This window comes from Lissotriton vulgaris, chromosome 5 (assembly GCF_964263255.1).
Source record: "Lissotriton vulgaris chromosome 5, aLisVul1.2, whole genome shotgun sequence".
In the NCBI taxonomy this organism is placed as follows: Eukaryota; Metazoa; Chordata; class Amphibia; order Caudata; family Salamandridae; genus Lissotriton; species Lissotriton vulgaris.
The window spans coordinates 591,035,546-591,046,068 of NC_141693.1; the positions used below are offsets into that span (position 1 = coordinate 591,035,546).

The window sequence follows — 10,523 nt, forward strand, 5'->3', positions numbered from 1 at the left end:
ACAGTGTGAGACACCGAGTGATAACTGTCTGCAGACCCTGCCCCATACGCACTTTGGCGACAAATCCTGGCAAGAACCACTGCATGCTGGGACATGTAGTTTGCTTCACCCGTTTGCATCGAAGCAGGAGACACAGATCTCCGCTTGGGGGTGGAGCCAACCAGAACTATTTGAATGGGAGCAGAACTGTTGGGCGGGAAATCTCACTTGGTACACCTGGGGCGCTGAAGAGGCCACACGGCCGAAATGCATACGCCCATGCTCATCTGTTTCAGCCTCAATAAAGAGACTCCATTGCATTCCCCTACAGTGGCTTCTGACTTTCTGTTGAGAAGGTGTTCGTGGCATATATATATATATATATATATATATATATTACCTACTGGCGGTCGCCAGTAGGTATATATAGTTAGGATTTTTTCCCTATGGGATTTCTGAAAATTCTATGCCTAATAACTTTTGCGTTTGTGGACGGAATTGGCTGAAATTTTCAGGAAAATGGCACATTTTGTTTCTGAGCAGCCCTTGAAAATTTGGGGGGGTTTTGTGGAGGGGGGGCCGAGAAAAAAGGGGGGTCCCAAAACGCGTTTTTCCCATGTTAATTTCCATAGGGCGGTTGGACTCACTTTTAGCCCGAACGGCTGAATGGATTTTCACGAAACTTGGCAAAATTGTAGGGACTGTTAGCCCGATGTGCCTTTGCTAGGTCTCAATATATGTGCTTCAGTGGATTTTGAGAAATTAACGTTTAAATCAAGATATATATCTGTAACAGCGCTCCGGGCAGCGATCCGGTTAGCGAACCTTTCGCGTATCGGAACTTTGCGATGCGAAGCTGATTGGCCCTCCGGTGTCTGTCAACATTCTAAACAGTCCGGAGCGGCCGCCATCTTGTCTCTCGGTAGGATCGAGAGACAAGAGGAGGCCAAAACAAAGGGGGAAATTACCATAAGGGGGCATAGTAGATCCTCGTTGACCCCCTAGGTTTTATGTGGAGGTTTTAAAAGGGCCTAGGAGGGTCCAAAAAAAAAAATTTTTTTTTGCGTGGTAAGCGCCAAGTTCGCGAACCGGATAGCTTTCTGGGCAGCGAACTTTATGGATAAAAGAATGAAAGACTTTTCTAATTCTGTATGTTAATTGTTTGTTGTTTTTCTTGTTTTTTTTTGTTTTCTTTTTTTTTAAAGTGTTTTTTTTATTTTGATTCTTTTTCATAATTTATTAAACTTTCTAACATTTCAGTGTCTGAAATGTCATTATTTTCTTGAAATATTGTTTGCAATCTGTGAGGTTGCAAAATGTCCTCATTTGCAAGGAGGAGATCTACTGCTTGGACACATTGCAGCAGTTCATTATCCAAGCTTTCATCCATAAATTCGATGTCAATTGGTTCTATTAATTCCTGGCTGCTCTCTTCCAGGTCCATCTCAAATGAAACTTGCTGCTCGCCTTCCATTTTGCCTGAAATTTGGATTAAAAAAATATATATTAGTAGAGATAGGGCACTGTTGGGATTAATTTTAGATAGGCAGTTTTTATCAGTGAATTTATCTTTTGGCAGTGTATAGTATGAGAGTGGAAATAGGACTATAAAAAAGTGTATGTGATTTAACCAACACAAGCCTTACTCCATTGATAACTATAACAGAGAAGTCTATCTAAATACATTACTACTACAGAGGGATAGTGTATATCTAGCAGAAAAAGTCTACTATATTAAGTCATAGTGCACAATATATTAAATTATAACTTACCTTCACAAAGAAGTTGAAGTTTTTTGAAGCTATTGAAATTGGAGGTACAACAAGAAGTAGTAGTCAAAATGGCTGTGTTTCCTTCTCTCCCTTTATATATATACAGGTATATAACCAATTAAATGTCAGGTAATAAAAGTAGAAAATGAAAGTAACATTTTCATTGGTTGTCAATTCCAACAATTCAGATGTGTTTTGTGAAGTAATTTACCTCATGGTACTTGGAGAGGTCTACAGGCTAAATGGCTAAATGGAATTTCAATGAAATTTGTGAGAATGGAAGGGAATGTTATGTAGTATGAGCTAATCTATATTTGGTGAGAGTGTCTCTAGTCGTTTTTCTGTAAATTACTTTCCCGCCTTTTTTTAGGACCGCTTTCCGGGAAGCTGCCCGGTTAGCGAACCTTAAGCGTCACGGGAGTCCACCATTTTGTGTTTCGTTCGCATTAAGATACAAGATGGAGGGCAAATAATGTTTAGAATGGGTAGAAGGGGTCATGGTAGACTTATCTTGACCCTCTAGGTTTTCTGAGGGTGGCTGAGGAGGCTTATATGTGCGGAAAAAAAAACTTTTTTTTAAAAAATTCCGCGAGGTTAGCTTTCGGTTAGCGAACCGGGTAGCGCTCCGGGGAGCGAATTTTGTGGAAAATTAGTGAAAAAAGTTAGAGAAAAATAATAATTGTGAGTGATCAGATGTAGGGTAGCTCTGAGAAGAGCTTTTGGGTTTATGGTACATTTAGGTACTTATAAGTAGGTACCAATGCACAGTCTTAAATTCAGAATGAAAATTCTGTTGCCCTCATCTGAGAAGTGAACTCCATCTCCTCTGTAGATATCTTGCATGTAGTAACGCAAGTTATTGTTGTAAAGAGAGCCCATTCCATGGTCTCTCATGTAAGCTGAAACAGATTTGTTTACATGCTTCCTCGCTTTCTCAATTTGTGGACAAAATTGGTTGGACCACCTCCATTTCTGTCTTTGGCATATATTGGAATATACCAAGGCAGTTTGAGGAAAAAGTGCCATTAATTGCTCCAAGGTGTCCTTTAAAAGCATTTCCAGACCTACCCCTGTCAAAGTGCCCAAATCATTACCTCCACAGTGCACTATTAACAGGTCAGGTTTTGGCAAATGCATAAAGGTTTTCACCAATGGTATCAATTGGTGACATTTTAATCCTCTTTGGCCCAACCAGTTAATTTCCACATCTTGTAAATTGAGGTTGTGTAAATTTCTGCTCTCAGCATACCTTTGAGCCCAGTGGATGTAACTATGTCCAACAATCCAGACGTTAAACATGGTGGAAGAAGGTTGTTCTGCAGTCAGATGAAGTGTGGTAATGAAAGGGCAGTTGAAACAGTAGGAGTTTCTAAAGAAAAAAAACTGTGGATTTACAATGCTAATGATTCATTAGCAGTGATTGGTGCATTTCCATTTCTGAAAACAGAAAGTTAGGGTGCATGGATGTGTTCTTTGAAAGATGTAATTTGAATGGTCAAGGAAGAAACAATTAATGAAAGATTGCACTGGATACGCAGGTGCACTGAGAGTTCAGAGTTCAATTGAAACATTGTTGTGTGAATTTGCAAACATCAGAGGTCTTCCAGGAGGTGGTTGCTATGGAAACAAGGCAGACAGGGCAGAGGGGGGAAGGGTTTTGATTTGAAAAAAGTGAGGGAAGAGGTATGATTGGCTAATATGAGAGATATGTGAAAAGAATATCTGTATTTCTGTGCTTTCAATAGCTGCAGCCTTTGGAGTGCATCCTTTTTCTTCTGCTGAAGACAATTTGGTGTATTTCTGAGACTGTTTTCAAAACTCAAACAATATTTGCTAAGGTGAGAAAAGATTTATTTAATTTAGATAGAGAATAGTATGATTTAAGGAGAAAATGATGAAGAAAGCTGTGTTTTTAAAATGTGGTTTTGTCTCTAGTGATATAGTAATAGAATTAGTTTCATAGAGAAATTATAATTGCATATTTGGTGTAACATTCTGGCATGCTGTAACACAAGATATTGTAATACATGGAGGCCATTTCATGGTCTGTTATGTAAGCTGAAACAGATATGTTGCTTTTAAAAACGATTTCAGAAATCAATTACATTTCTGGATATTTACTGCTAGAGCTTCATAGGTTGTTTTGGGCCATATTTATAAGGTATTTGAGTGTCTAAGATGTTATGTTCGCCTTTTAAAATGTAAAGTGTTCCTCATGGGGCAAGTGTCTTGTAAATACGCTCCCACTTGTGCTTGGCAAATTTAGATTTTGATTATGGGAGTTACCTAGCCATGTTAATAGTGTCCCAAAAATGGTGCTAGGGCATTCCAGAAAACACTTTCATGTGTCTCAAGGACATTTTTAGTTATTTCTTCATGAATGCAGATATACAATTGATTTATATGCTGTGTTTAAAAACGAATTTTGAAATGAATTAAATTTCAGGATATGTACTGTTAGAGCTTCATAGGTTGTTTGGGGTCATATTTAGAAGGCATTTTAGTGTCTTTGATGTTATTTTTCCCTTTTTAAATGGAAAGCGTTCCTCATGGGGCCCTGAGCAGTTCTTAGCCATGTTATTTCATAGGAAGTGGATAACATGGCTAAGAGCATTTGCTGGAAAATGCATGAATATCGCTGATTTTTCTGCTATATTCATGGATTGTGGCCGTTTTTTTTCACATTGCTTCATAGGTTGTTTGGGTTCATATTTAGAAGGCATTTTAGTGTCTTTGATGTTATTTTTCCCTTTTTAAATGGAAAGCGTTCCTCATGGGGCCCTGAGCAGTTCTTAGCCATGTTATTTAATAGGAAGTGGATAACATGGCTAAGAGCATTTGGTGGAAAATGCATGAATATCGCTGACTTTTCTGCGATGTTATTTTTCCCTTTTTAAATGGAAAGTGTTCCCCATGGGGCAAGTGTTTTGTAAATACGCTCCCACTTGTGCTTGGCAAATTTAGATTTTGATTATGGGAGTTACGTAGCCATGTTAATAGTGTCCCAAAAATGGTGCTAGGGCATTCCAGAAAACACTTTCATGTGTCTCAAGGACATTTTTAGTTATTTCTTCATGAATGCAGATATACAATTGATTTATATGCTGTGTTTAAAAACGAATTTTGAAATGAATTAAATTTCAGGATATGTACTGTTAGAGCTTCATAGGTTGTTTGGGGTCATATTTAGAAGGCATTTTAGTGTCTTTGATGTTATTTTTCCCTTTTTAAATGGAAAGCGTTCCTCATGGGGCCCTGAGCAGTTCTTAGCCATGTTATTTCATAGGAAGTGGATAACATGGCTAAGAGCATTTGCTGGAAAATGCATGAATATCGCTGATTTTTCTGCTATATTCATGGATTGTGGCCGTTTTTTTTCACATTGCTTCATAGGTTGTTTGGGTTCATATTTAGAAGGCATTTTAGTGTCTTTGATGTTATTTTTCCCTTTTTAAATGGAAAGCGTTCCTCATGGGGCCCTGAGCAGTTCTTAGCCATGTTATTTAATAGGAAGTGGATAACATGGCTAAGAGCATTTGCTGGAAAATGCATGAATATCGCTGACTTTTCTGCGATGTTATTTTTCCCTTTTTAAATGGAAAGTGTTCCTCATGGGGCAAGTGTCTTGTAAATACGCTCCCACTTGTGCTTGGCAAATTTAGATTTTGATTATGGGAGTTACGTAGCCATGTTAATAGTGTCCCAAAAATGGTGCTAGGGCATTCCAGAAAACACAATCATGTGTCTCAAGGACATTTTTAGTCATTTCTTCATGAATGCAGGTATACAATTGATTTATATGCTGTGTTTAAAAACGAATTTTGAAATCAATTAAATTTCAGGATATGTACTGTTAGAGCTTCATAGGTTGTTTGGGGTCATATTTAGAAGGCATTTTAGTGTCTTTGATGTTATTTTTCCCTTTTTAAATGGAAAGCGTTCCTTATGGTGCCCTGAGCAGTTCTTAGCCATGTTATTTAATAGGAAGTGGATAACATGGCTAAGAGCATTTGCTGGAAAATGCATGAATATCGCTGATTTTTCTGCGATATTCATGCATTGCAGGCCTTTTTTTATCACATTTGCAAGCACTTCTTAGCCATGTTATCCAATGGGAGGTGGATAACATGGCTAAGAGCATTTGCTACAAAGGTTGTTTGGGGTTATATACCATTTTTGGGAAATTATTAACATGCCTATCTAACTCCCATAATCAAAATCTAAATTTGCCAACCGCAGGTGGGAGCGTATTTACAATAAATTTGCACCATGAAGAATGTAAAATAGCATACTAGATACTCAAATAACTTATAAATATGACCCAAAACATCTTATGAAGCACTAGTAGTGCATATTTCCAGAAATGTATTGGTTTTCATTTAATGATTTACTTCATTGGTAGGCCTTCACATGTTTTTTTACCTTGGTTTTTTTTCAGTGAAAATCTTATCTGCAACCATGTGTTGGCCTCACCTCAAATAAACAAAACAGGTGATGGACTGAATGTGGATCAATGACACACATTCACCCCAGTCAAAAGATCTGGGCCTAAACAAACCTTTAGATAGGCTACATCTTATCGTCATCCTGAATTAATGATTTTAAATATTAGGGAGTGATTTATGAGTGTTGTATTCCTGTTTTGTACCATTGAGTGTCATTTTTGTGATGCAGTGCTGGTGGAAAATATTTGCTATGTTAAATAATTAGTACGGCATTAAGTTTTAGATGACTGTTATTTATTTACTGTTTGGTAATAGTGGTTAATAACATTTTATATTATATTTTTTCACAGATTCAACTGCAGATTCTTTCATAGTTTGGAAAATGCCTTCCAGAAGTCGAATACGAAAGGCTAGAAAACGTCAAAGACAGCAGGATGATGTTTTATTGCAGCAGTCCTCTTCCCCAAATACTTATCAAAACACCAAGAAAGGTCCGGGTAAGAGCACGAAATCATTCTTAAGAAATATTTGTAGTAAAAAAAATTTTGCTCAAAAAAATGTGTCTGTTTACAACAAGAAAAGTAATTTAAATGGAAAGGAGAGACCCATCACAAATGTTACTGGTAGAGGAAGAGATAACTCTGTGCATGATAGTAGAAGGAAACAACAGTTTAGGGACATTCGACAACGAATGTTCCGTAATAGGATATTAGTTAATTTATTGAAAAATATTAAAAAGAAAGGCCAACAGAAAGCGGCATTTTATAGGAAGAAGAAAAATGTAGAGAAAATTATTGATCATGCTTTTGAAATCAAGCGAAAGTTGTTTATTTTGGTAATCAATAGAATTAGGAAACTAAGCAAGGTAATTTCTGATTTCAAAACAAAAAGTAGATGGAAGAGAGTAGTAAATCGTACTAACTTTTGTGAAGTTTTTTCTGGAGAATGGATGCATAGTTCAAGTTCTGAGGCATTTTTTAATGAGGAGACTTATTTTCAGGATAATGATTTGGTGCATGCAGTTGACATCAGTGGTCGAGCTTATGAAGTGAAGGATGGTTGTCCAGTTGAAAAAGAACAACTTGTGACAACAGAGACAGAAGAGGCGCTAAGTGATGAGGTTTTAGGAAGACGTCCTAAGGGTCCTGTGTACATTTGGAAGTGTAGTTCTATTTGCAGTGTGCGACAGGTTTCCATCAATTTGCTTTGTGATTTTATACGGACATTTAATAAGAAAAGTTTGAAGCAGAAAATGAAGTTGTTGCAAGATTTAGATCCTTGCAGAGTGAGACAAATGACAGGTTTGCGTGGTCATTCACTGGCTTGTCTTTCCAGGAGAGTATGCCAGAGTGTTTTTCATCATTTCAGGATGCTAGCAGTGCATCATAATAAAGTGAGAAAATTAGTGAGAATGTTGTATTATGCTAAGAGTCCAGCAATTATGCTTAAACAGTTATGTGCTGCTCTTTTGCATGGTTCTGAAATAGATGTGAAGAATATTTGTGAAGAAATTGAGTTTTGTTACTTTGGTAGTAAAGATGAGAATGTTCAAATTGACCCTGAAGTAGAGGGTAATGTGGAAGATAATGTACAGGTTTCCAGTACAGATAATTTTCAGAAGGAAATTGCCACGTTTCAGATGAAATCAAGTGAGAGGCCTAATTTCACTTGTGTATGTTGTCGACGCACTTATTATAAGAATCAGACTAAGGTAGTGGATTTATATGCAAAAAGTGAAAGGGAAAATAATAGTGAATGGAAGGATTTAGCCACATACTTGATGGTAGAAAATTATTTTGATTTGGGATCGGATCAACGTGTGTGTACTTATTGTTGTAATAAATTAAACCAAAACCAGATGCCTGCTAGGGCAGTTCATAATAATCTGGAATTGGTTGAGATTCCTTCTGAATTGAAGGATTTAAATACTTATGAATCTATTTTGATTCAAAGTATCCATCCCTTTCAGGCTATTGTAAGAATGGAGCCAAAGACAGGGAAGTTGCCTCCAGCAGATTTACAGAGAGGATTAAAGGGAAGAGTTGTTTATTTGCCTCTAGATTTGAACAAAAACATTAACACAATTGGAATAGAAAAAGTGGAAGAGGAACCTCTGGTTATCTTGGTTAATGGGGTTCCGACAAAGAATAAGAAAATATGGCAAGATTTAGTGGATGTTAGGAAAGTCAAAAAGGCAACAGTGTATTTGAAGAAAAATAATAAGTACTATAAGAATGTATATGTTGCAGAAGAGGAAGTAAGTGATGAAGAGGATAGCGATTTGTGTGCTGGCCAAATTGAGAAAGTAGAGGCCTCTAAAAGTGAAGAAATATATGAACATTATAGTGTTCATCCTTTGCATTCCAAGGAAGTCATGGGGAATGCTATTGAGTTGTTTCAAATGAAACAAGCCAAAGGGAGTCCCATTAGTGTTTGGGAGGAAAGTTTGGAAGCTCGGTGTTTCCCACAGCTATTTCCCACAGGTCAAGGAGGAAGATATGATGAGCGACCTCGTGAAATTCCTGCGTCTGAATACCGGACTTTACGATTGTATGCAGAAGATCCTAGGTTTCGGCAATGTATTCCCTATTTGTTTCATCTCCTGTTTGAAAGCGATCTGTCTGGACTTTCATATGCAGTGAACCACATCTTAAAAAGTGGTATACAGATGCGAAACATCTCGGCAAGTGACTTTATGCATAAAGTCAATGTCCAAGACAGTATTTTGGATTCTCACTTAATTAATCTCATGGCGTGTCAGCGTGGTACTAATGAGTACTGGTACCGTCGTCATGGTGATTTAAAATGTATGCTGAGGAACTTAGGAACTCCGACATGGTTCCTCACTCTGAGCTGTGCTGAGTATGGCTGGGATGACTTACTTGAATTTCTACGAGAGGCAAATGGAAATATTGAAAACATTGAATTCAAGACACCTGGAGAACTGTGTTCTTTGGATCCTGTGAATGTATGCAGGTACTTCAATCATAGATTTGAAGCTATGATGTCTTTCATCACAAATAAAAAGAATCCACCTCTTGGAGAGGTGTTGGATTTCTTCTGGAGAAAGGAGTATCAAGCAAGAGGTGCCCCTCATATACATATGTTGCTGTGGATCAAGGATGCACCTAAATTTGGAACAGATCCGGATGACTTAGTGATGAATTTCATCGAACAGTATTCTACGTGTGCTGTTCCAAACGCAACGGAGAAGAAAAGTCTAAGAGAACAAGTTCTACGTTTCCAAAGCCATCGTTGTGGAAAGTACTGTCGTCGTAAATTCAGAAACAAGGACAAGTTCTACACCAAATGTCGTTTCAACTTTCCACGACCGGTGATTTCTAAAGGAAGAGTGAACAGTTTGATGTCTTCGCTGCGACATAATGTGACGAGGAAATCACCCAAGAATACATACAATTTGAAAAGGAATGAAGAGTCCAAGTACATCAATGACTACAACCCAGTGATTTTGTCCATGTGGAATGCCAACATGGATATACAGTTTGTGGCTGACAACTGTATGGCTGTGGCTCGGTATGTGACATCTTACATCACCAAAAAAGAAAAGACCGAACTGAAGGATATGTGGGAGGACATTTCCCATGAAAAGAGCCTCAGCAAGAAGTTGTACAGTTTCAGTCTGAAGATGTTGTCGCATCGAGAAATCGGAGCTTACGAATGTTCTGATCGATTGTCTTCAGCAAGTCTCTATGCCAAATCCAGGAGTCTCGTTTGGGCGAGTCTTGGTCTTGCTGCAACGCGAAATCGAGTTCTAAAACCTGTTCGGGAAATTGAGTATTTGGCAGAAAAGGAACCAAACAGTACCGACATTTTGAAGACCAACATGTTGGATACATATTATCCAAATCGAAGCAGTCACCTTGAGAATGTTTGTCTATATGAGGTTCTCCAAAATTATATATTCAAGAGGAACATCAAAGAAGATATTGAGAAAGGAGTGTATGCTGTAATTGGAAGTGAAGGATGCCTGGTCAAGCAAAGAAAATGCCAATTAGTAAACCATCGAAAATTAAGTGGCGAATCTCCAGAAAAAAAGGAGTTTTTCTATTTAGCACTTTTGCAACTTTTCAAGCCTTGGCGTGCAGAAGAGGAACTGCTTGGAGATTTCCTCTGTTACGAAGACTCTTTCAATGCAGCCAAGGAGTCCATAGAATGTCCTGCTTTTTCTAAATATCAAGAAATGCTAACTTTGGAAATTGAGCAGGAAGCAACGATTGCAGCCGAGATTGCCAGAGACAGTTCTCAGGACAGTCAGAGTTCTGTTTCATTGAGTCAAGATCCACTTGGAGGACCTATTATCGAAAAT

The 10,523-nt window shown here is 37.9% G+C and overlaps 1 long non-coding RNA gene across 1 annotated transcript; it reads left to right on the top strand.

Moving 5' to 3' along the window:
• Window positions 1-357: 357 nt before the first annotated feature.
• LOC147711296 (uncharacterized) lies at window positions 358-6,777 on the top strand. The gene is made up of 3 exons (XR_015295688.1): window positions 358-4,052; window positions 4,752-5,689; window positions 5,998-6,777. It is a non-coding gene; the product is annotated as an uncharacterized LOC147711296 (long non-coding RNA).
• The last annotated feature ends 3,746 nt before the right edge of the window (window positions 6,778-10,523 follow it).